The sequence below is a fragment of the Solanum tuberosum genome, unplaced genomic scaffold (genome assembly GCF_000226075.1).
Source record: "Solanum tuberosum cultivar DM 1-3 516 R44 unplaced genomic scaffold, SolTub_3.0 scf00177, whole genome shotgun sequence".
Lineage (NCBI taxonomy): Eukaryota > Viridiplantae > Streptophyta > Magnoliopsida > Solanales > Solanaceae > Solanum > Solanum tuberosum.
Window position 1 is genome coordinate 1,166,208 of NW_006239101.1, and position 26,122 is coordinate 1,192,329.

General features: G+C 32.7%; 1 pseudogene; it reads left to right on the forward strand.

Annotated features, from left to right (window-relative positions):
* Window positions 1–12,309: 12,309 nt before the first annotated feature.
* On the forward strand, window positions 12,310–21,060 carry LOC102593597 (thebaine 6-O-demethylase-like; annotated as a pseudogene).
* Window positions 21,061–26,122: the final 5,062 nt, after the last annotated feature.

Below are 26,122 nucleotides of genomic sequence, written 5' to 3' on the forward strand. Positions count from 1 at the left end.
TATTTTATTTACAAGGAATCTTCCCTCTTCATTAATTTCCTTTGTAATTGGTGCATGCTATTTTTATTAGTTTTTTTTTTTAAATAAGGAAAGATTGATTATTTATTTCTTCATATTCATGTATTTTGAAATTTATTAACCAAATATTTATAATTCGAGAATCCTAAAATAAAGCACTTTCCCTTAATTGGTCTTATTTATCGGCGCACGTTTTGATATTAATATAAATTAGAGTTGTATTTGAATTTTTATGAGTGAGTTGTAAAGAAAATTATAAAAATAAATTTTATAGAGTTTATTTTCCGAAATTAATCAATTTGAAAGTTGAATTTTTCACTTTAAGTCGAGGGTGTATCAGAAATAGCCTCTCTACCTTCACAAGGTGGGGATGGGGGGTTAAGATTGCGTACACACTATCTTCTCTGTACCAAACTTGTGAGATTACACTAGGTTTGTTATTGTTTAATTTGAAGTTGAATTTTAAAAAAATAATAACAATTCTATGTTCAAGCAGTTTTTCAAAGGGAAAAAAAGGGAAAAATTTCAAGCGAAACGGGCACAAGTGTTTGGCCATATATTATAAAATTGGAACTTGAAAACTAGAGTTTTTGATACATTTAATTTGGAAAATATTTCAGAACAATTTTTGGGAACTTGAAAATGTTTGAATGTCAAATATTCAAATTTTGATTAAATTTCATATTTATTTTTTTTGGTTTTCCACCCGGTGTTCGATACTCACATTGAAGCCCGACTAAATTCGGATTCGTGCCGGAAAGTCCCATATTGGGGTCTGGGGATAAAGCGCTCCCTAACAAATCAAATTTCATAATCAAACACATATTTGAAGATACATTTAGGAAAACGATTTTCAAAATTTATGGCAAAATGCTAGATTGTGATTGATCCTGAATACAATTTGAAGTTGTTTTTGACTTTTTGTGGGTAAAATGGAGTGAACAAAGTGAAAATATCTCACATTCTTTAAATTCTTGAAAATTCTAAATATAATTCTAACGTGTTTTCTGGTGTTTAACTCTGGAAAAAGTAAAAAAAAATCATAGTAAAAAGTGTAAAACCCTTCACTTTTTAAGTTTTCAGTGGTTGTTGAAGAGGATTTTGTCATTTTACTATTGGAGTCACATTTCAACTGAATTGGCCACGACAAAGTGACGTGGAATATTAAAAAATATTTTAAATTTCCTTGTTCTTTGTTATTTATACGTTTAATATGAAATATTTTTAATTTTCAAATATTATTTTTCACATTAAAAGATAAAAGCTATTTTTCTAGAAAAAATTCACAATGAAACATGACCTACGGCTCAAGCTCTACGTCAATTTTGGATACTTTAAAATAATATTTTGTCCTTATATATGTTCACAAAGCAAAAGAATGATCATGAAGCTTTGAATAGAATTCTCCATTTAAACCCAATAAAAACATTATAAATTACAATAGTGGTTATATATATATATATATTTATTTTTTGGTATAAGCCATCACACTTTTTCATATTTTGAAAATCATGTTTAGATATTTAGTTGGATCAAAATGAATATATTTGAAAGCCATCACACATGTTCATTGTATGTTGTATCATTTGGAGATAGTGTGCACACTAACAAAAGTGGACAAAATATTCACAATAACATGTATCTTCAAACAAAGTTTAATGAAATTAATATACACTATCACGCCATCTAAAATACTGATAAACACATAATTTTAACAAGAAGGTTAGATATTAATTATATATATACACACATTAAAAAAGAGTAATTTTATATATGCGATGTAATTTTTTGAATCGTCCAATTGGGAACTTTTATGGTTTAGTATTGAATTGACATGTGGCTAATAAACTGATTAATTATGTAATTAATTAGGATTGAGTTAACCCACGTGTGACGTTCATTTCACTTGGTTAGTGTGAATATAAGAACACGACCAAGTACTTCCCCTTATTTTTTCCTCGTCAAACATTTTTTATTTATTTATTTATTCTTAATCAGAAGTATCACGTTCAATTCTTAAAAATAAAGAATTTTTAAATATTGAGTGTTTTATCTCCCATAGCTCTCTTCTCGAGTTCAATTTAATATTTAAAGTTTATAAATCCTACATCAATCTTGAGGGGTCATTTGATAGTTGGATAGGTAGATAGGACGTACGTTTTTCATGTATGATATTAATACGATGTTTGGTTTTTACAATTTAGAACCTGCATACTAATATATGTATAAGTTATGAGGGAATTTATGTATTGTTTTATGCAGGATATTTGATATATAATGAAATAACTAATATTAATACATGTATAACTAATACATGAACAATTAATCTCTGCATAAGATAATAAATAGATTGATCATAATGAATTATTTTACTATATTTCTAATATTTGCATAACTCTAACCATCTACCAAATACTTAATTAGTTAATATACAATACAACTGGATTAACAATCTAATATTAGTGTAATATATGGACAAAAATTACTCGATTCACATGAACCCATAAATGATACTTTAAATCCGTTCTTGCTCCAGTCGCCCTCCTAGCGGCAAAAGCAAATCCAGGATTTGGACATTAAACTTTCGAGTTTTGAATTCTCCTACAATTCATTTGGTTCATGAAGTTCGAAATTCATTATTCTAAATTTGTAAGCATATTCAATTCATGTGATCATATAGTCTAATTCATGATATAACTTAAAATTTATGTACATATACGAGCACTTATACAAGATATATAGTATGGATCTTTACATGAATAGCCTATCGGATTTATTATTTATTACTTTTAGTCAGTACATTGATAATACTATTTATTCACATCTTATACATAAATCGCACATATATTATTTAGTGTCCGATTTTTTTAGTTTAGGTAATTGAATAAGCGACTATCTAGATTAATTTTCAAAAATTGATAATCAATGTTAACAACAACAACAACAACAACCCAGTGAAATCCCACTAGGTGGGGTCTGGGGAGGGTAAATAGTACGCAGACCTTACCACTACCTCGTGGAGGTAGAGAGGCTGTTTCCAAGAGACCCTCAGCTCAAGAACATCAAATCTAAGTGACAGGAGAGATATATGCAAACATAACAACCAGTACAAAAGATAGCGTATACTCAACAAAAGAGACAATAACAAGAAAGATATAGGGAGTGAAACGCAGTAAACAACAAAAGGCTAGGACTGCTCCAAACGCTAACAACCCAAACCCTCGCAAGGGAAGACAACCCGCTAACCCTACTAACCTTCAACCTTAATACGCGACCTCCACTCCTTCCTATCTAGAGTCATGTCCTCGGTGATGTGAAGCATAGCCAAGTCTTGTCTAATCACCTCTTCCCAATACTTCTTGGGTCTACCTCTACCCCTCCGCGTACCCTCTACCACCATTACCTCGCACCTCCTCACTGGGGCGTCTGCACTCCGTCTCTTCACATGTCCAAACCATCTCAGTCTCGCTTCCCTCAGCTTGTCCACCACAGAGGCCACTCCCACCTTCTCCCGGATAACCTCATTCCTAATCTTGTCGCTCCTAGTGTGCCCACACATCCATCTCAACATCCTCATCTCCGCAACATGCATTTTATGAACATGTGCGTTCTTAACTGGCCAACACTCCGCTCCATACAACAAGGCCGGTCTAACTACCACTCTGTAGAACTTACCTTTAAGTTTCGGTGGAATTTTCTTATCACACAATACTCCAGAGGCAAGCCTCCATTTCATCCAAGCAGCCCCAACGCGATGTGTGACATCATCGTCGATGTCGCCACTCCCTTGGATTACAGCCCCAAGATACTTAAAACTTTCCTTCTTAGGAATGACTTGTGCGGCAAGTCTCACTTCCACATCTGTCTCATCCAACACATCGCTAAATTTGCACCCCAAATATTCTGTTTTGGTCCTACTCAACCTGAACCCTTTGGACTCCAGCGTTTGTCTCCACACCTCCAACCGCGCATTAACTCTGTCCCGCGTCTCATCAATCAGTACTATGTCATCCGCAAATAACATACACCACGGGACCGTCTCCTGAATAGACCGCGTCAACTCGTCCATCACCAAAGCAAATAGGAAAGGGCTTAGGACTGATCCCTGGTGCAGCCCCATCTCAACTGGGAAATGTTCTGAGTCTCCTCACAACCTAGTAATTTCAAAAAAATAAATTGTATAACATAATTACAGAGCAACTCCCTGAGTCATTGGTTGCACAAATGTACTTACATAGTTAGTAATTTTTAAATTTTAAAAGAGAACTAAGTAAACCTTATTTTAGACTAACAAGTAAATAATTTTAAATTGTATGACAAATATACGTATGTCCAATATGCAAAGTAAGCACGAAACCCAACTCAAAATAGAATAGCTTAGCTTACTCATTTGAAATTTCTTGAAGATTCAAAAGAGTGACCAGAATACTCCTAAGAGAAGTATCTGATGATGCTGAGCATTGAGCAAGACAACGGCTGGTAGCATGGTAAACACTTGAAATGCTGTTCTCATCATTGTTATTTGAAAAGATGACACAATACTTGGCAAACCCATCCTGTAATGAGACGACTCTCCTCTCTGATGAAATCTGCAACCCCTCACTAGTAGGAGCAGCTAGGTCTGACCTGCACAATGCTTCCAATGTATCTGTATAGGAACTGCAGGATAACTTGCAAGCTGTGTCAAGGTTTAATCTCTTAGATGAATCAACATGATCTTTTTTCTCGGGTAATGATGATTTTTTTGGAGGATCTATGGTAGGGTGTTTTAACTGGTTAAAATTGATTTCCACATTGATGACATCAAAATTGCCTGATGAAGCCACAGTCCCCCTTGCATTTGAGAATCCCTCATATAAAGGTGTGTTAATCGGGACAAGTTCCACACTGCTGTGGTACTGAATCTCAGGAAGTGTAGGCGATAAAGGCCTTTCAATGGCTAGACGATAAGACTCTTCATCTGCATCATTATCCAAATTGAGAAGCTTCATATAACCACCATTGACAAGTTCATCAATATCCCCCAGATCATCGTCTTTCCCATCCTTGTAATCCTGGGCAGTTTCTGGAAGGCTATAGACATTTGGAGATTGATGTGCGCAGACATCAGATTTGACACCAGAACTGTCGGGAAATGTTCTGAGTCTCCTCCAACTGTTCTAACCCGAGTCTTGATAATCAATGTTAAAGGGTCCAAAATGGATAAGTTTAGTTGACAGGTGGGCCTACGTAGAATTAAGCCTTCTTGGGCTAGTGAGCAAAGCCCAAATATTTATGCATATAATAACTCTCTTTTTTTTTTCTTTTTTTTTCATGTTTTTGAGTTTTGACTTTTTGGGTGCTTATATAAATGGAAAGAAAAAAAAGCATCTTTAACATAACTCAAATTTTAGTGTTATTATTTTTTCCATATAATTTTTTTGGTTCGTTTATAAAATGGCAAAAAAGTAAGGTCTTTTCAACTTTTCTTATTAAAAAAAAAAAAAAAAAAACCCCCTCACTTCTTGTTTTAAATAAATAAAGACACAATATCACATATTGCAATACACAAACACAAATTTTATTTTAGTTTCTTCATGATTCAACAAAATTATTAGCCATGGAAAATATAGGAGCTCCTCTTGCTTTTTCATCAAAATCTTTCAAAGTCCCTCTTATTATTTCTATATTTTGCACTGCCTTTGCCATAGTTATTTACCACTTTATTTATTTAAGATTTTTCCAAAGGAGAGATCAAATATTAGAAACAATATTATTGGTCAATCATATAATTTAACCATTGGAATAGACCAAAAAATTATTGAATCAATCCCTCTTTATGTTTATTCAATTCATAAAGAACTCTTGGTATGCCAAACCAATAACATTGGAGCTAAAAAGTATATATACTGACAAACAACTTCATAATTAAAATAATAACCAATGGCTCACATTTTATCTTTCAATCCAAATGCAGCATCTTGGTCGGGACAAGTTATAATAATTGGGACTTGACAAAGGTTTTTTTAGAGAATAATCAAAAGAGTAGTATCTGCGAGTGGCCAAACAATAGAAGACGCCCTTGTCTTTGTCATTATACATTGGGAAATATATCTTGTTTTCTAAACCACGTGCAACACATGGTTTCAAATAGGAACCTCCAAAGCTTACAAACAATGTTTTATTATTATCCAAATTTGTTATTTGTTTCCTCTCGAATATCCTTCCATTCATGTTGTACCTCCAAACCTCAACTTTACCTTGTTCATGAGTTAGAAAAACAGCTAACATACCTCTATTATCGACATCTTCTACCGTGTAAACCTCTCTAATTGACATTTGTTTTGTACGCCAAAAGGGAGTCCCATAAAATTGCCAAGACGGTGTCTCTGCTGCAGAGTTTTCGTTGATAGTTAGTATTCCCAAAGTCCCTTTATCTCCCAATACAGAGACAATATTATTTTTGAAAAATACTGGATTATTACAGCCGAGTAATGAAAACAACCCTTGACAATTTCTTAATTCATTAACAAAATAATGATACGTCCAGGTAGTATCTCCAACTTTAATGATGTATACGTCAGGGGGAGAACCAACCTCATCAAAACCAACAACAAAACAAGACGATGATGATGAGTCTGGAGGACACGAAAAGGTCCAAGCAGAGAAACAATTGTGTATCAATGGCAGGTCAGGAAGTTCAATTATGTCATTGCTTTTAGGATTAAAAAAGAACATACCACGATTGCCATGACTCATAAGCAACCAATTAGCTTTTGAACTTCGAATTCTTGAACCCTTTAATTTTGAAATAACCATCGTAGGAATTATTAGGGCATTGTATACCGGATTAAAAAATTCTACAATGCCTGTTTCTTTATGTAAGGTCATCAAAAAAGGCGATGGTGAATCATCTTCATCATCATGGTGTAGGTGTAGCTGAGGTGGGAGAGGATCTTGGCGCCATGCTTTACAAACAGCACAGAAAGCAAAGTAATCACCAGCTACGAGACGTGATGATATTAATTTGAGTATGTCTGTTGGAACATGCTCAGACCATAAATCATATTTTTCACCTTCCATTGTTAGAGTTTATTTTTTGTAATTCATAAGCCATTGAGATCGAGATTAAATAGTGTGAAAATTATACAATCAAGTCCGACTAGAATTACAAAAAATAAACTAAAATAGCATGAAAATTACACAAGTCCGACTAGAATTGTTGTTGAGGTAAAAAAAAAAGGACTAGAATTGTTACCTTATTTAAACTAAACTAGAATTGGAAATCCCAATTATTTAGGAGAAAGGAAAACAAATTACTTATTCTATTTGAAGTATGACTTAACTTGTTTTACGTCTATTTAAATTGATGATTCTTATAAACACAAATCTATTACTATTTGTTTTTCCAAAAAAAAGAAGAAGCATGAAGTTGGAAGATGTTGAAAATCAAGAACAAACATCAAGCTTTCATGGTGATTTTACATAAGAGAGTGAAAGGAAGAGGATGAACAAGGAACAAGTTCATTTCAGTTCACAAAGTTTCAGACAGAACAATTTTGATACACCAAAAGTCAGCAAATTACATGGAAAGATCACAACCGCAGATCACTTATGTGATAGATTAAATCAGAGCCATCCACGTGGATCTAATAGTGGTACAAATCCAGAAGTTTCTCAGCTAGTGCATTTGCCTAGCACGTGATAGCTATTACAGTCTGTTAGAAGAAAACAAATAGAAAAATGACTAGTGTAAATAGTCATTCTTGTTACCGTTATTATTAGAAGTAGGATTATCTTCTTGTTAACCGTTATTAATTAGAAATAGGATTATCTTGTATAAATAAGGTCAAGCATGTACAATATAAGGATACAAGAAATATACAGAAAATTTCTCCAAGATTTCATCCATTTTTTCCAATAGAAGAAGACAAGAAGGAATTTGATCGATTTCCTTTTTCTGCGCAACCACACCCTTGGCTTGTTATTTTACATGGACAAAAGTTACAAAAACAAACTTTTTACAGCATATCAGAGAATCGGTATTACGTAAGAACAATATCGGAGCTTCGATGCAAAAGTATATGTGCTTATGCATATGGGTGGCTTGTTTTGCTCGATTATCATTCTGACAATTGTTACCTTTGGAACCCTAGTTCAAACGACAAAATTCAGCTTCCACCACTCCCTAAATACAAAAGTGTCAAATGTCTCTTGTCTGCACCACCTCATGTTCCTGAATGTCGCGTTGTATTCCTAATTAAGGAGAGTAATGATGACACCGATGATGATGATGATGATGATGATGATGATGAGGACGATGATGAAGACACACCGCCTACACTCTATTTTTGCAAGCCAGGTTATAATCAAGAATTTCATAAACAAGATCTCCAACTTAATGAAGATGACTACTTATGTAAGTGGACCATTTTCAAGGGAAAAATATATGGATTAACACATCAAGAGTTAATTGTAGTAATATCTGATCTAGACCATGAATCAGGACTAGTCAAAATTCAACAACTATTGATTAAGAAACTTATTTATGTAGATTACGAGTTGTTAGACATGTCAAAATCTGTGCAATACATTATACAATCCAATGACCACAATGAATTGTTTTATATTTGGCAGAGGTATTTTGGTAAGGAAAGGAATGAGGTATACGATTTTCAAGTATTTCGATTAGATTTTGTAGAAAAATCATGGATAGAGGTGGAAAGCATTGGTGAAACTGCGATTTTTCTAGATGCCTATGGGGGAATGAGTTGCTCCACACGAGGTACAAATCTTGAAAAAGAATCCATCTACTTTACTGAGGATGATGATCGTCATCTTCACGTCTTTAATTTGAAAACAAAGACGATAACGACATGCCTTCCATGCCAACAAGTTAGCAAGAAACACTCTACGTTTAATTGGTTACCCCTTTGAGGACCATTCTCTTTATTCTTCAATATTTTTCTTGTTTCAAATTTGTTTAATCTTCATGTTGTTCATTATCATTAAATTAATTACTTTTTAGTTAATTTGTGCAAAATTGAATGATTTTATTCATACTAATTAAGTTGTTATTCTATCTCAAACCAAGTAATTGTTAACGTAAGTGACAACTAGCTCAATTAGCACAAAAACTCCATTAATAAGGAGAGAATCTCTCATTGTTTGAGTAACTAACTTCTAGAACTTACTAATAGAAAGTAGTTATAACTAACTATGTGAAAAAGACTAATCTACCCTTATTAATCCTAATAGCTTCTAAGTTCTAACTGTACACCTATCACTTCATTATCAACTCATATCTCAACACTCCTCTTCAAGCTAGAAGGTGTTAAGATGTTTAGCACACCTAGCTTGGATACTAGATGTTTATGTTGTATTCTGGACAATCCTTTTGTCAAAATATCTGTTGGTTGCTCTTGTGTAGGTAGATAGTCTATTTTGATCAGGCCTTGTTGTATTCTTTAACTTATGAAGTGACAGTATATTTTCACGTGCTTTGTCCTCTCGTGGTACACTGGATTTGCAGCAATTTGTATAGCAGCTAGACTGTCACTATATACTTGTATTGGTAGCAAAGGATTTGTAGGTATGTCATTATTATTAATAGCTACTTTGATGATCATATTGTCTAGTACAACCATATCCTAAAATAAATCGATCCAAATAGGCATGGCTTGTTTCATTGTCAAGGCTGCAAAAGAAAAGTGAAGCACTTGACAATAATAGCTAAATTCCAATCCCCATATTTTTGAAATAGCTAGCTCCTCTTCTTTATCATTTATTTAGCTTATTCATTTCAAGTCTTCTCAATCGTATTTAAGTGGCCTTTTCAATTGATCAAGATAGGATACATTATGTGTAATATTAATGATTATATAGGTATAAATATTGTAGCCTAAGTTGAATTTTATAAACAAACAAAAACCACCCAAAATTTCTCTAAAATTTTCACGTTGGTTGATTTGAAACTATTATTCAACAACATTGACATGATGACATCCACAAAATGATGAACTACCATATATACAAAATATATTGAAATTGAACAATTAAATGATAAGGAGATTCAAGTCCACTGCGTCAAATGTTTTTCACTGGTCCAACAGTAGTCCTCTTGACTTGTCCCCTCCAGGATGCAACAACCTAATCACAAAGCATAACTCAATAAACTCTAGACAAGAGTTGAGTTCAAAGCTCCACAAAAAGAAGACATCTCTTCAACTAATAAGAAATCTCTATTTGCAACCCTAGTTGGGTCAGCCTAGGGTGATTGAGAAGATTTGAAATCGAACAAAATATTGTCACTTTTTGAGTCTGCCTAGGGTGATTGAGAAGACTTGAAATTGAAGAAAATATTTTGTCACTACCTAGTTCTTCTATTTCTTCTTTGAAAAATAAAGAAATTGATGATTTTGAGTCAAGAAGATGTAAAAGAGCTAAAGTAGAAAAATATTTTGATCCTGATTTTTATGTGTCACGGAGAAGGAGAAATTTCATTGTGTATGCCAATAGTAAAATATTTTTGTTAATTTATTCATTTTGAAGGCTAAATTTTCAAAAAATATATTTCAATATTATAAAAATATTATATTTATTATTAAAATATATTAAGATTGCACAAATGCGGGAACATTAAATAGTATTCATTAGTTCATAGACATATTTTTAGGTAGAAGGAGTGCAAATTTGAACTTTTTCCAATAGGCTAAGTTTTTTTTTTTTCTTTTTAATTCAATAGGTGAAAAGAGTGTATTTTAAAATAATTTTCCCTTATAGACATTTTTGACCCAATAGATGAAAGAAAGACATTTTTAAACCATGACTAATATGTGATGGGCTTTGAACATTTTCCCTTCTACTTTTATTTTTAGATTTGAATTAAAGGACATGAAACAGAAAAAATATTAAATTCCTTTTTTTGGATCATTTTTTCATCTCTCAAAAAAAGGAGTATCTTATTACTATTATTTTTATTTCTGCGTTAACTCTTTGATGATAAAAGATAACAAGTTAAAATTAAAACAAATAAATTTTATCAAAAAATTGTAAAATAAAAAAATTCTCTCTCATCTGAGCTCTGGCGCACATTAGTATGCACTATCTTGCACCTCGCCGGAAATGGGGAGGGGCCAACCACACAGAGCAGCGCAAAGACATCGCGAGAAAGAAATACTTCATGACATTAGCACTAGCACTAATAAAACAACGCAGACAACAAAACAAAGGTTCGAGACAGTTTCGAACACTCCAAAAGGAACCAACAATATTTCGGAGGTGAAATCAGATAAGAGCAAAGGGGAAACTGCAAGGGCGGAACAATGGACGGAACTAACGCAATACAGAGGAATTGTAGGAAACAACAGCCAATCTTTACAAGGAATGAATGGAACAGTAACTGAGGACAGATCTGCAATTAAACTGAATATGCCTGAAAAAACACTAGAGAAATCATGGGCAAACTTGTTTGCTACGAATCGTATGGCTACTAGAGGTATGAATCTAAATTACATACCTCCAATAATTGTTGAAGGAGAAAAGGTCGTGGAAATACTGGCTGAGGATATAGCTCAGGATGAAGTGAAATGGAAACCTTCAATGGTTGTCTATGTGGTGGGTACTGCACCATTAATAGGAGCTATGGAGAGACTCATTCTAAGTCAGGGTAATTTCTCTAGTAAACCAGTGGTACTGTATCATGTTGATGGATACTTTGTCATAAGGTTTGCAAATGAGGAAGAGAGGGATAAAGTGTTATGTTTAGGACCTCATTACTTACTAAGGAGACCAGTTATTATGAAGCCATGGGATCCAGATTTTAACTTCAAGGAGGAAATCCTCACTACAATTCCATTGTGGTTTAAGCTTCCGAACCTGCCTTTAAACTGCTGGAACTCTGTTGTGCTTAGTAAAATAGATAGTAGTCTGGGGAAGCCTTTGTATGCAGATGGATGTACTACACAAGTAAGTAGAATCTCATTTGCTCGAATACTTGTTGAAATGGACATAACAAGGATACTAGCTACTGTGATCAAGATTCAGAATCCAAAGGGGAGAGTTATTAAGCAACAAGTGAGGTACGAATGGAAGCCAGTTTTCTGCCAGAAATGCTTATAAATGGGACATTCTTGTGATAAACCAGGAGTACCACCACCAAGGAAAGGGCAGGGTTAAGGGCCAAGGAAGGAATGGAAGCCAGCAACAGGAAAGGAACTGGTTAAGGACAGTGATCAACAGACTATTGAAAAATTGACACCGGACTAGGAAGAATGGCAAACTGTGAGGCGTAGAGCAGCAAAGAAAGGGGTAATGCAGACTGATTATACTGGACATGATGGCAATACAAATATTGAGGACACTGTCTGTGCAACTGGGCAACATAGTGGAAGACTAGAGGTTGTTACTCATGAGGCACCACCAAAACCCCCTAATATAATATGCTAGTAACCTGGGATGTTAGAGGGTTCAACCAAGAGGTCAAACATAAGGAACTGAGGTTGTTCGTTAAAAGGAATAAAGTAACTATTATAGTAATTTTAGAACATAGAGTTAGAAAAGAGAAAGCTTGGAGTATTATCAATAAAATAATGCCAGGATGGGAGTGGTGCACAAATGATACAAATGAAGTTAGAGGCATAATTTGGGTTGTATGGAATCCTACTATGGTCAAATTCACAAGGGTGGAATCATCAGTTCAAGATGTACATGGCTTGGTAGATATGTAGTAAAGTGGTTTTAAGTTTCTATTCACAACATTGTATGGCCTGTACACCACAGCTACCAGGAGCTCATTATGGGAAAAGGTAAAACAACTGAGCACACACATTAGGGAACCATAGCTGATCATGGGAGATTTTAACTCAATTTTGGCACAAGAGGATAGACCCATTGGGAGTCAAGTACAGCTGGCAGAAACCAAAGATTTTAGAGAATGCATGATTCACAGTAAAATCACAGAACTACACACAATAGGGAGGCAATATACATGGAATAATGGGCATATGTTTAGCAGGATAGACAGAGCACTGGTGAATGATGAATGGGTAATTAGAATGCCACATTTACAAGTGATGGTGATGGAGCCTTTATTCTCATACCACTCCTCTCTGAGTATAAAAGTAGAAACACAAAGAGACATAAGGAAGAAGCCATTTAGATTTTATAACTGCTTAGCCCAACATCCTGATTTCAAACCCACAATACCGACAAGCTGGCAGAGACAAAATGGAGGAATGCAAGGGGTGTGGAATAATCTGAAGATTGTAAGAAGAGAAATGCAACATTTAAACAAAAAAAAGTATGTAGGGATTACAGGAAAGGTCCAGCAGCTACGAAGAGAACTTGTGGCCTAACAGAATCAAATACAACATACACCTATTCCACAACACATGATAGAAGAAGAGAAGGAGATGAGGGCACAATTGACCAAATGGAGCTTGATTGAAGAGTCCATTTATAAATAGAAGTCTCGAATGCAATGGCTCAAATTGGGCAACTCAAACACTGCATATTTCTTATGAAAGGAAGGAAAACTCAGAATCAAATCACAATGATCACCAAAGAAGATGGCACAATCATAAGGAATCTATATGACATTACAAAAGAAGCTGTGGGGTTTTACAAAGGGCTGTTAGGAAAATCAACTTCACCCATGCCAACCATGTAACCAGCAACAATGAGAGATGGCCCTGTGCTCACCAGAACACAACAATTTGCACTCATACAACCTTTTACTGCAGAGGATGTCCTAACAGCACTCAAAGGAATTGATGATAATAAAGTACCAAGAGCAGATGGTTTCAATGCACACTTTTTCAAACAAGCATGGACAACAATATGAGATGATTCTTTCAAACCAATGAGATGTATGGCCCTGTTAACAAAACTTTTATAACTTTGATCCCAAAAGTACAGCACCCTAGCTCCATTAAAGAATATAAACCTATTTCATGTTGTACCACCTTATACAAGATAATTTCTAAAATGCTTACATAGAGGTTACAAGTTGTAATGAACTATCTTGTGGATCCTAGTCAGGCTGCTTTTGTACCAGGTAGAATGCTGAATGATAATGTGATACTAAGTCATGAACTAGTGAAGGGGTATGGAAGGAAAGAAATTTCACCTAGGTGCATGTTTAAAATTGATATGCAGAAGGCTTATGACTATTTGGAATGGCATTTTCTGGAAGAAGTCCTAGTTGGTTTGCAAATACCTGCACAGTTTATAACATGGATAATGAGATGTGTTAAGACTATTCTATAATGATAAATAGTAGTCCCAGCAGGCCTTTCCAAGAAAAAAGAGGGGTGAGACAAGGGGATCCACTATCCCCGTATCTATTTGTGCTAGCCATTGAGTATTTCACTAGACTACTGAAGTCATTGAGGGACAGCAAGTTCAAGTTTCATCCAAGATGTCATAAACAACAGATCATACAATTGAGTTTTGTTGATGATCTTCTTTTGTTCAGTAGAGGAGATGTCCAATCAACTGTCCTCTTGTATGAATGCTTTTAGCAGTTTTCACAAGCATCAGGTTTAATAGCAAATCGGGCCAAAAATTGTGTGTATTTTGGTGGAGTGTCAGAACAAGAACAACAGTTGATATTGCAGCATACATGCTTCACAAAAGGCAATTTGCCTTTTAGGTATCTTGGAGTCCCTCTAAGCTCCAAAAAATTGTCAATAAGCCAATGTCAACCACTGCTAGACAGGATGCTGGGAAGACTCAACACATGAACTGTGAAATTTCTATCTTATGCAGGGAGGCTCCAACTGGTGCAAAGTGTGCTAACTTTCATTCAAGCATTCTGGGCACAAATATTTTTACTCCCAAATAGGGGTGGGCATAAACTCAACACATGAACTGTGAAATTTCTATCTTATGCAGGGAGGCTCCAACTGGTGCAAAGTGTGCTAACTTTCATTCAAGCATTCTGGGCACAAATATTTTTACTCCCAAATAGGGGTGGGCATAAACATCGAAAAACCGAACCAAACCGAATTATTTTGGTAATTCAGTTTCGATATTTCGGTTTTCGGTTAGGTATTCGGTATATGGTTTTGTATTTTTCGGTATTTCGATTTACCGAAATATATTATATTATAATATATATTAATATTAAAAATAAATATTATAATTTAAAATTAAAACAAAAGTTTGTCTTTTCAAACTTTTCAACTTTACAGACCCACTTCCCAAAAGGCAAAAATTACCGTTCCCACTTCCCACGTCTAGTCGTCTACAGACTATAGCAGCGTCGATCGTTTCGGTGACCAGCAGCACGCAGCAGCCGCCAATCGACCAACAGGCAGCCGCAGCACAATAATGACCGGTAAATTTCAATGTTATAACAAGGCTAAATTTCAATGTTAACGATAATTTATTATTTTTAATCATACAATAATTTGAAAAACAGAGTAAAATAAGCAAAAAGAAATAAACATAAATAAAATAAACAAAAAAATTACAAAATTTTAAAAAGTCCACTAAGTAGGCCCATAACAAAAAATTGAATTAACAAAAATCAAACCGAAATAATAAAAACCGAACCGAACCGAATTATTTTGGTTCGGTGTTCGGTACACGTTGTACAAGAACCGAAAATCAAAAAAACCAAAAATAAAAATTGAAACCGAACCGAAATACCGAATGCCCAGCCCTACTCCCAAAGAAAGTGTTGCAACAGGTAAAAGCTATATGCAAGAGATTCCTATGGAATGGTGATACACAAACTAAAGGGAAAGTTCTTGTAGCATGGGATACAATTTGTTGTCCAAAAGTTGCTGGAGGCCTGAATATTACAGATGTGTAAATGTGGAATAAAGCAGTAATACTCAAGTATCTGTGGGATTTGGCTAAGAAAAAAGATAAGTTATGGATTGTATGGGTCCATACTTACTATATCAAAGATAGGAGACCATGGAAAGTACAAGCTAATCAAGCTTTTTAGGTTGTGAGGAAAATACTACAAGCTGGACATTGGATCTCAGAAGCTAGATTACAAGTGATAGAGGTGATGGAGGCAGAAACTTTTGCAATCAAGGATATGTACAAAAAACTTAGAGGTGAACTAAGCAAGGTGCCATGGAAAAGAATGATTTGCAATAACCAAGGCAGTCCTAAATGGACCTTCATCCTGTATTTGGCTATACTAAGGAGATTGTACACAAAAGACAGGCTAGACAAATGGGGGATTCACACTAACTCAATTTGCTCACTGTGTAAAGCAGAATCAGAAACACATCAACACCTATTTTTTGCGTGTAATATGGCAAATGTGATATGGCAAAGGTTACTTCATTGGTTGTCCATCAACAGATGCAGTGCAGGGTAGAATGAAGAGCTAGAATGGACTACACTGCATGCTAATAGGAAAATTATACAAGATGAAGCATATAGAATGACATTGGCTGCAGTTGTTTACTACATTTGGCAAGAGAGGAATTACAGAATTTTCTTCCAACAAAGGGAGAGGACCATAGAGGAGATTACAAAACAAATCATTCAGGAAATTCATTATAGAAGTAGCATGATTCCTAGAATGGCTAATGCAATGCAGAATTTAAATTTCTATCCTTCGTAGATTTTCTAGCATAAGAGCCTGGTTAAGACAAGGGTGATGGGCTTTGAAACTAGGGAATATGTCCATGTCCTAAGCTTCAAATTTGTACATCTTGAAAATCTGGTAATATAATTACAGTTACCAATTTTTTTTTTTATCAAAATAGAAATTAGTCTTTAGTCGATCTAAATCATGGCATAAATAGGGAATATTTGCGTAAATTGGCCACCAAACTTTTAACGTCCTCATGGTTGATCATATTGCTTAAAATTGTACAACCCCTTTCACTTTTTTACCACTTCACTTTTTTAACCCAGCCCATCCAAACATATACCCAGCCCACTAAACATATAAACCTAACTTCTCTTCCACACCAGACTTCACCCTTCAAGCTGTTGATATTCATTGTTTTCTCTTCAAGCTGTTGATATTCATTGTTTTCTCTTGAGCTGCTGGTATTCATTGTTTTCTCTTAAGCTGCTGGTATGCATTTACAATAGATTTGTGTACTGTGATACAAGCTAGCTATTGATTATTGGGTTCTGTATTTACTCAATTTTAGAATAGATTTATATATTGTGATACTAGCCAGCTATTAATTATTGGGTTCTGTATTCACTCGATTATAGAATTGATCTCTCTATTGTGATACTAGACAACTATTGATTCTTGGGTTCTGTATTTACTCAATTTTAGAATAGATTTATATATTGTGATACTAGCCAGCTATTAATTATTGGGTTCTGTATTCACTCGATTATAGAATTGATCTCTCTATTGTGATACTAGACAACTATTGATTCTTGGGTTCTGTATTTACTCAATTTTAGAATAGATCTATATATTGTGATACTAGCCAGCTATTAATTATTGGGTTATGTATTCACTCGATTATAGAATTGATCTCTCTATTGTGATACTAGACAACTATTGATTCTTGGGTTCTGTATTTACACAATAGTAGAATAGATCTTTGTATTGTGATACTAGCCAGCTGTTGATTGATTATTAGGTTCTGTATTTACTCGATTATAGAATTGATCTCTGTATTGTGATACTAGCCAACTATTGATTATTGGGTTCTGTATTTAATACAAGATTTAATCATTAATTACTGACTGCATTATTGACTTTGACATAGGAAATTTACTTATCAATAATTGATTATTATGTATTTCTCAGCTTACGATTGATTTTAATAATTGATCGTCAAATTTCTTGCATTTTGAAATTGAAAGATGACATAGGAAATTTACTTATCAATAATTGATTATTGTGTATTTCTCAGCTTACGATTGATTTTAATAATTGATCGTCAAATTTCTTGCATTTTGAAATTGAAAGATGACATAGGAAATTTACTTATCAATAATTGATTATTATGTATTTCTCAGCTTACGATTGATTTTAACAATTGAGCATCAAATTTCTTGTAGTTTGAAATTGAAAGATGACATAGGAAATTTACTTATCAATAATTGATTATTGTGTATTTCTCAGCTTACGATTGATTTTAACAATTGAGCATCAAATTTCTTGTAGTTTGAAATTGAAAGATGACATAGGAAATTTACCTATCAATAATTGATTATTGTGTATTTCTCAGCTTACGATTGATTTTAACAGCTGATTATCAAATTTCTTGTAGTTTGAAATTGAAAGATGACATAGGAAATTTACCTATCAATAATTGATTATTGTGTATTTCTCAGCTTACGATTGATTTTAACAGCTGATTATCAAATTTCTTGTAGTTTGAAATTGAAAGATGACATAGGAAATTTACCTATCAATAATTGATTATTGTGTATTTCTCAGCTTACGATTGATTTTAGCAATTGATTGTCAAATTTCTTGCAATTAGATATGGGACAAGTTTTAATCAAACAAAAGATGGTGTATTTTGTTGGAGGGACTTTCTCAAGTTGGTTTGTGACTCTCTTCCTCAAGTCCTTCCTTATTGGCCTTCTTCTCCCTCTGATTTTAGGTAAGATGAAAAGTTCTTTTAGTTTATGCTATTAGGGTCGTTTGGTCGGGAACAAGTTATTTCAAGATAATTTATCTCACTATGTATATATATGGATAACTTATCATATCACTATGGTGTAAATGGTGGATAAGTTATACCAAACATGACAGCCAAACAAGATACCAAAATTTTATCCTTGAACTATTTTTTTTATTCCAAGACTATTTATTTTTATCTTTCACACGAAACGACCCCTTAATGTATATAAATTGAGCTCAAGTTTTGCAGCAACGGTAATATAATCTTCATTTGATTTATAAATCACGAGTTTGAGTAATGGAACCAGTAATTGAAACTTGCGTTAAGATAGATTGTTTACATATATCATGTCCCTCTAGCTAGGATATAACCATATGTAACTGTAGGAATACTTCGTGCATCGGATTGTCTCTTTTTGTTTGAAATAAATTAAGTTGGAGTCTTGGAGTAACGATAAATTTATCTTCATGTGATCTATAGGCCACAATGTTAAGCTGTAGAATCATCTTTTCACCCTTACATCAAAATAAGTTTCGTATAAACATCCTCCAGGATGGGGCCCTTCCTCAAACCCGATGTAAACTCACAATACTTCATACACCAAACTGCCTTCTAAACATATAAATTATACTCCCCCTATCAATTCTTCCATTATATATTCTTCTTGCATGGTTATCACTATAAGCAAAGGGTTACAATCCCTAGTCTTAACAACAAACCATGTACTAGATAATTTGCTCATGATGTGATTATATTATATTATATTGTAATTGTCATAATCATTATACTCTCTGTTTTAATCTATTAGTATTTATTTTTTCCTTTTTAGTCCATTTTAAAAGAATGGTTTGTTTTTTCGATTATTTTTTAGTTTCAATTTTATTCATGATATAATTAATACCATAAAAGTAAAAGATATTTTGATACAGTCTACATGGTGTATCTTTAGTTAAACCACATAATTCAAAAATATTTTTTATTTTCTTAAACTCTGAATCGTGTCAAAATCAGACAAATAAATTAAAACGAAGAGAGTATAACTAAACAAGATTATATAATTCTTTTTAACATTTTGTATTGAATTTTAAACAGGGAAATGGCAGTCACATACTCAAAAGAGACCAAAATCTTATTTATAAAGTTAGTGGAAGCCATCCTAGAAAGCCTTGGAATTAATGTTGCAACAAAAAACAAGACACAACAAAATGATGATGATGATGAAATGTTAAAAAGAATTTGAAGATGGAAGCCAGCTAATGGCTGTTAATTTTTATCCACCTTGTCCTAATCCTGATTTGACACTTGGAATGCCACTTCATTCTGATTATGGATTTCTAGCTTTTCTACTCCAAGATGAAGTTGAAGGTTTACAAGTGAAGTGCAATGATGATTGGGTCACTATTCAACCCATCCTTAATGCTTTTGTGGTCAATGTTGGTGACCACCTCGAGGTACGAGATATTTTTCGAGTTTAACTTTTATATGTTGATGTGACATCTGACGTATATTAAAGGTCTTATAATTACAATTTGATTGCTTAATAGAGAGATTAAAGATTTAAATTATATAAGTTTTGTCTTTAGGTAGCTAGGTTTTTGTTGCTGAACTCGTTAGATGTTAGACCACCTTGAGGTACGAGATGTTTCGAAGTTGAACTTCTATATACTGATAACATGTGAAAATTTATAAATCATCAAACTGCTCAACAAATAACTACAGTTTATATATACAGAAGCGAATTTAGAATTTAAATTTTATAAGTTTATCGTTTAAGTTCTTAATGTTGAACAAATCTGACATTTGAAATTATGGGTTCAAGATTTCAAAAATGCCTCCATAATTTTTTGATAACTCTTTGATTTCAATATATCACGTGATAGATTTAAGATTAATTCAAAATCTTCGTAATTACTTCTTCTAATCCAAAATAATTTGACACAAAAGATCAAGAATGTATTTATCAATTCTTTTGTCAAATTTTCCCTAGACATATTCCTACTTCAATAAACAAATTTCATTATGTCAACCTAAAGAAGAAATCATAATTAAGAATATTTTAATAAAACTCCTATTAATTTTTAGGAGTAAGTGAATCCTATAATTCATGTGCTCAAGCCTAAAACATCAATTATTTTAGATGGGAAAGAGTATTATCTTCTATTTCATCGTCAGTCAAATCAAGACACATAAAATGAAACAAATGGAGTACTATTACAAACACTAAACTATTAACTCCAACAATTTTTTGAACTTTAATTTTCATTTAAAGTTCCAATTTCATAATTTTTTGACATGATTTTTTTATTTTATTTTCTTGCAGATATTTAGCAATGGGAAGTACGAAAGTGTGTTACACAGAGTTCTTGTGAACTCTTTGAAGTCAAGAATTTCAGTGGCTTCTTTGCATAGTCTTCCATTCAATAGCATAATAAAGCCATCACCTAAATTAATTAGTGAAACAAATCCAAGTCTTTACAAAGTTTGACATGATTTTTTTATTTTATTTTCTTGCAGATATTTAGCAATGGGAAGTACGAAAGTGTGTTACACAGAGTTCTTGTGAACTCTTTGAAGTCAAGAATTTCAGTGGCTTCTTTGCATAGTCTTCCATTCAATAGCATAATAAAGCCATCACCTAAATTAATTAGTGAAACAAATCCAAGTCTTTACAAAGGCACAAATTTTGCTGCATTTCTTGAGTACTTGAAATCTTGTGATTCCACCAACAAAAGTTTCCTTGAGACAAGAAAGTTAACATGAAAAAAAATAAAATCAAACATTACTAGACAAGTTCGATTTTATCCGAATCTTCATAGAAAAAAAAGAAGTGATTCACCAGTCATACATTCATACTAAATTCCATCAAATCATTAAACATGATGGTTGCTCGCTCTTGGATGATCAGTGATTAACCGACCACCAGATCGATGAAGAGTCTCTCTAAAATCTGCTCTTTGATCAGAATTCTTTTGTTGCAATTCTGACAGTTGACCTTTTAGAGGAAGGTTACGACAAGACGAACTATTTATCATAAGGATAGGTGTCAAATGAAATTGCAGTGAAAGAAGTAGAAGAATTTGGACAAGTTTTGTGTATTTTGACTTTTTCATTATTAGTTACTATTTTTCTTTTGATTGGTTAGATCAATTATTATTAGATATTATTGGTTTGGTATATAGTTCAAATCAAGTTAACGACATATTTGTATTGAGAATATTATAAACGCATATACAATAGCTCTAGCTTCTTCCAAATTATATTGTATTTACGAGGAATCTTCCCTCTTCATTAATTTCCTTTGTAATTGGTGCATGCTATTTTTATTACTTCCTGTTAGGGGTGTTCACGGTTCGGATAAAAACTGATCCAAACCGAAAAACTGAACCAAACCGATTAAATAAACCGTATTTTTATTTGGGTTAGGTGTGGTTTGGTTTTAGATTTTTAAAAACCGATAGTATATGGGTTGGTTATGGTTTTGTTACGAAAAAAAATCGAAAGAAATAACCGAACCGAACCGACAAATTATATACATATATTTAATTAATATACATACATAATATATTGTTTTTATAAATAATTTTAAAGATCTTATATGTATTTTCATCAAAATTTATTTATAATTTACTTCTCAAAGCAAAAATGTCCAAGGTGAGAATATTTATCTAATTGGTTTTATGTATATGAGTGTGTCTATGACAATTCTTTATAAGATTGAAATGATCACTTTCTCTTTCTTCTAGGCCAAAATAATGAATTTTGAAGCTTTATTCATAGTAAATTCAATGATTGAAAGTTCTGTAATGTCAGTCATTCTAACTATTTTCGTTTCAAATGGATTGTTGTCACTTTTTTTTCACGTTTTGAATGAATTGTTTCTTTTATTTTTGTCTATGGTTAATAACCGAATAACCAAACCAAACCGAACCAAAACCGATAACAACCAAACCGATAAATATATACTATATTTGGTTTGGTTTGGTTTTGATAATTTTAAAACCGATTAAGTTGGTTTGATTTTGATTTTGACCAATAACCGATCCAAACCAACCCGTGAACACCCCTACTTCATATTCATGTATTTTGAAATTTATTAACCATATATTTATAATTCGAGAATCCTAAAATAAAGCACTTTTCCTTAATTGGTCTTATATATATATCGGTGCGTGTTTGGATATTATTAATATAAATCATAGTTGTTTTTGAATTTTTATGAGTGAGTTGGAATGAAAATTATAAACTTGAAGTTGAATTATCCACTTAACCCGAGTGTATATCGGAGGGGTAAAGATTGCGTACATACTATCTTCTCCATATTAAATTTGTGAGATTACACTAGGTTTATTGTCGTCCAATTTATAGTTGAATTTTTAAAAATTATAACAATTCCATGTTCAAGCAGGTTTTCGAGAAAAAACAAAGGAAAAAATTTCAAGCCAAACGGGCACAAGCGTCCATTTGGCCATATATTAAGAAATTGAAAATTAGAGTTTTTGAGAACTTGAAAATATTTGAATATAAACTATTCAAAATTTGATCAAATTTCATAATTAAACAGATATTTAAAGATATTTTTTTCAAAATTATTTTCAAAATTGATAACCAAATGCTAGATTGTATTTGGTTTTTAATACAAATTGAAGTTGTTTTTTTACTTTTTGTGAGTAAAATGGAATAAAAAAGTTGAAAACATCTTAATATGTTTTCCGGAGTTTTTAAAAAAATCATAGTAAAACCCTTCACTTTTTAAGTTTTCAGTGCCTGTTGAAGAGGATTTTGTCATTTTACTATTGGATCACATTTCAACTGAGTTGGACACAACAAAGTGACGTGGAATATCAAAAAGTGTTCTAAATTTGTTCTTGTTATTTATCCGTTTAATATAAAATAATTTTAATTTTCAAATATTATTTTTCACTTTATAAATAAAAATTATTTTTTAAGAAAAATTCACCATGAAACATGACCAATCGCTCAAGCTCTATGTCAATTTTGGAAACTTTAAAATAATATTTTGTCCTTATATATGTTCACAAAGCAAAAGAATGATCAAGAAGCTTTGAATAGAACTCTCCATTTAAACCCAATAAAAACATTATAATAGTGGTTATATATATTTATTTTTTGGTATAAGCCATCACACTTTTTCATAGTTGAAAATCATGTTTAGATATTTATTTGGATCAAAATGAGAATATTTGAATGCCATCACACATGTTCATTGTATTTTGTATCATTAGGAGATAGTGTATACACTTACAAAAGTGGACAAAATATTCACAATTACATGTATCTTCAAACAAAGTTTAATTAAATTATATACACTATCACGTCATCTAAAATACTAGCAAAAACATAATTATAAGTTATAACAAGAAGGTTTGATATATATATTAAAATTAAAACGAGTAATTTTGTATATGCAATGTAATTTTTCGAGTAGCCCAATTGGGAACTTTTATGGTTTAGTACTAATAAACTGATTAATTATGTAATTAATTATGATTGAGTTAACCCACGTGTGATGTTCATTTCACTTGGTTAGTGTGAAAATAAGAACACGACCAAGTACTTCCCCTTATTTTTCCTCGTCAAATATTTGATTTTTTATTTATTTATCCTTAATCAGTATCACGTTCAATTCTTAAAGATAAAGAATTTTTAAATATTAACTTTTTGAGTGTTTTATCTCCCCTAGCTCTCTTCATGAGTTGAATTTACTATTTAAAGTTTATGAAATCCTACATCAACCTTGCGGGGTCATTTGATAATTTGATAAGAAATAAGTTATTCATGTATTTATTTTCGTATAACTTTTCCCACTATTTGTTGAACAATTTGAATTGTGTGTATGCAGATTTTGATAAGAGAAAATACAAGAATGTAAGTTCAAAAGTGGTACTTTTCCTGTGTGAATCTAAATTTAATCGTAGCATCCACTTGAGATATTTTCATTAATATTAGGAGCAGAGGGTCTACCAGAAACTGTCTTTCTACCTTCATAAACATATATGCTTGTAACAATAATTCCCAACCTTCTACATGTGAATGTCGTCTTTAACATTCTTATGTTGCAAATAAAAAAAAGTCGAAGTTATTCAATATATATCTCTACCGGGAATCGATAAATCAAATTAGCTAAGAAAGTGGACCCATGTTGAAAAAGTTTGGTAAATTGGAGATGTGTCAATAGGTGCAATGTGCAAAGAAGAAACTGAAATATTCTTTATCATACGGTAGTTCATCAAACTAGGTGAGGTGTGCTTTAGTATTTTTAATAACTTCATCAACTGTACAATAAAATCAATAACATATATGATAATTAGGGTAGAGATAAAACGAGAAGAATAGTGTTAATATAACGAGGTGTTACACAAAATGGGACTTTTCATATCTTAACGATATAAGATAATAGAATTTAAGTAACAGTCAAAACAAACATAGTGTTTAAACTAACGATACAATAAATAAGACTTTCACATCTTAGAGAAAATATATAGACATTAGGAAGAGAACGCGACATTGAGGATCATTGGGTGGTGCAGACAAGAGACACTCAAGATTGTCGTTATAAGGAGGTGGTGGGAGCTGAATTTTGTCGTTTGAAATAGGATTCCAAAGGTAACAATCAGTAGAATCAAAGTCTTCTAACACGAGCCACTCTTGAGCAGAAGCACGTATTATTGCGTTACAAAGCTCATGTATACTTCTTTTATAAGATCGATCTTCTGATATGTTGAAAAAAGTTTGTGTTTTTCTTGGCGGACATATAACAAACCAAGGGTATGGTTGTACTGAAGAAAGGGGTGGTCCATCGTATTCCGAGTTTTCCTTCTTCTTCTCTTCCAACCTCATCTCGTCTAACAGATTGCCAAGATACAAATTAAGTAGTAGTATCGCTTAATGTGTAGTTAAAAGAATCAAGGTCTAATTAAAAGTAATTAGAGTAGCTCTAGGACAAGCAAATTAAATAATTGGGATTTCCATAAATAAATAAGGTAAACAAACAGTTACACGCACCTAATTCTAGTTCTACTTAAAAAGGGTAATAACGAGTTCTTTTCAGATTCTATTAATAGTAACTTCCACATTATTTAGGGTGTGTTTGGTATGAAGGAAAACATTTTTCGAAAAATGTTTTTTCAATTTTTTCATGTTTGGTTTTGGAAAATGTTTTTCAAATCAACTAATTTTTCTCAAATTTAAGGAAAATGACTTCCCTTCAAAACTTAAAGGAAAACATTTTTCAAAACTCTCTTTCAACTTCAAATTAAATTTTTTTTTTTGAAAAAATTAATTTATTTTGTCTGTACTCTCAAACCAGCCCCCCAAACAACCCCCCCTCTCCAAAAAAAATAAAAATTTAAAGCTTGTTTTTAAAAAATGTTTTTAACTTCAATTTTTTTACCCTACCCTCATCCTTACCCCCAACCCCCTACCATTACCATCACCCGAAAAAAAATATTAAAAGTTGTTTTTAAAAAATATATATTTCTAATTTCAATTTTTTATTTTTTTACCCCCCTACCCTCGTCCCCCCATCA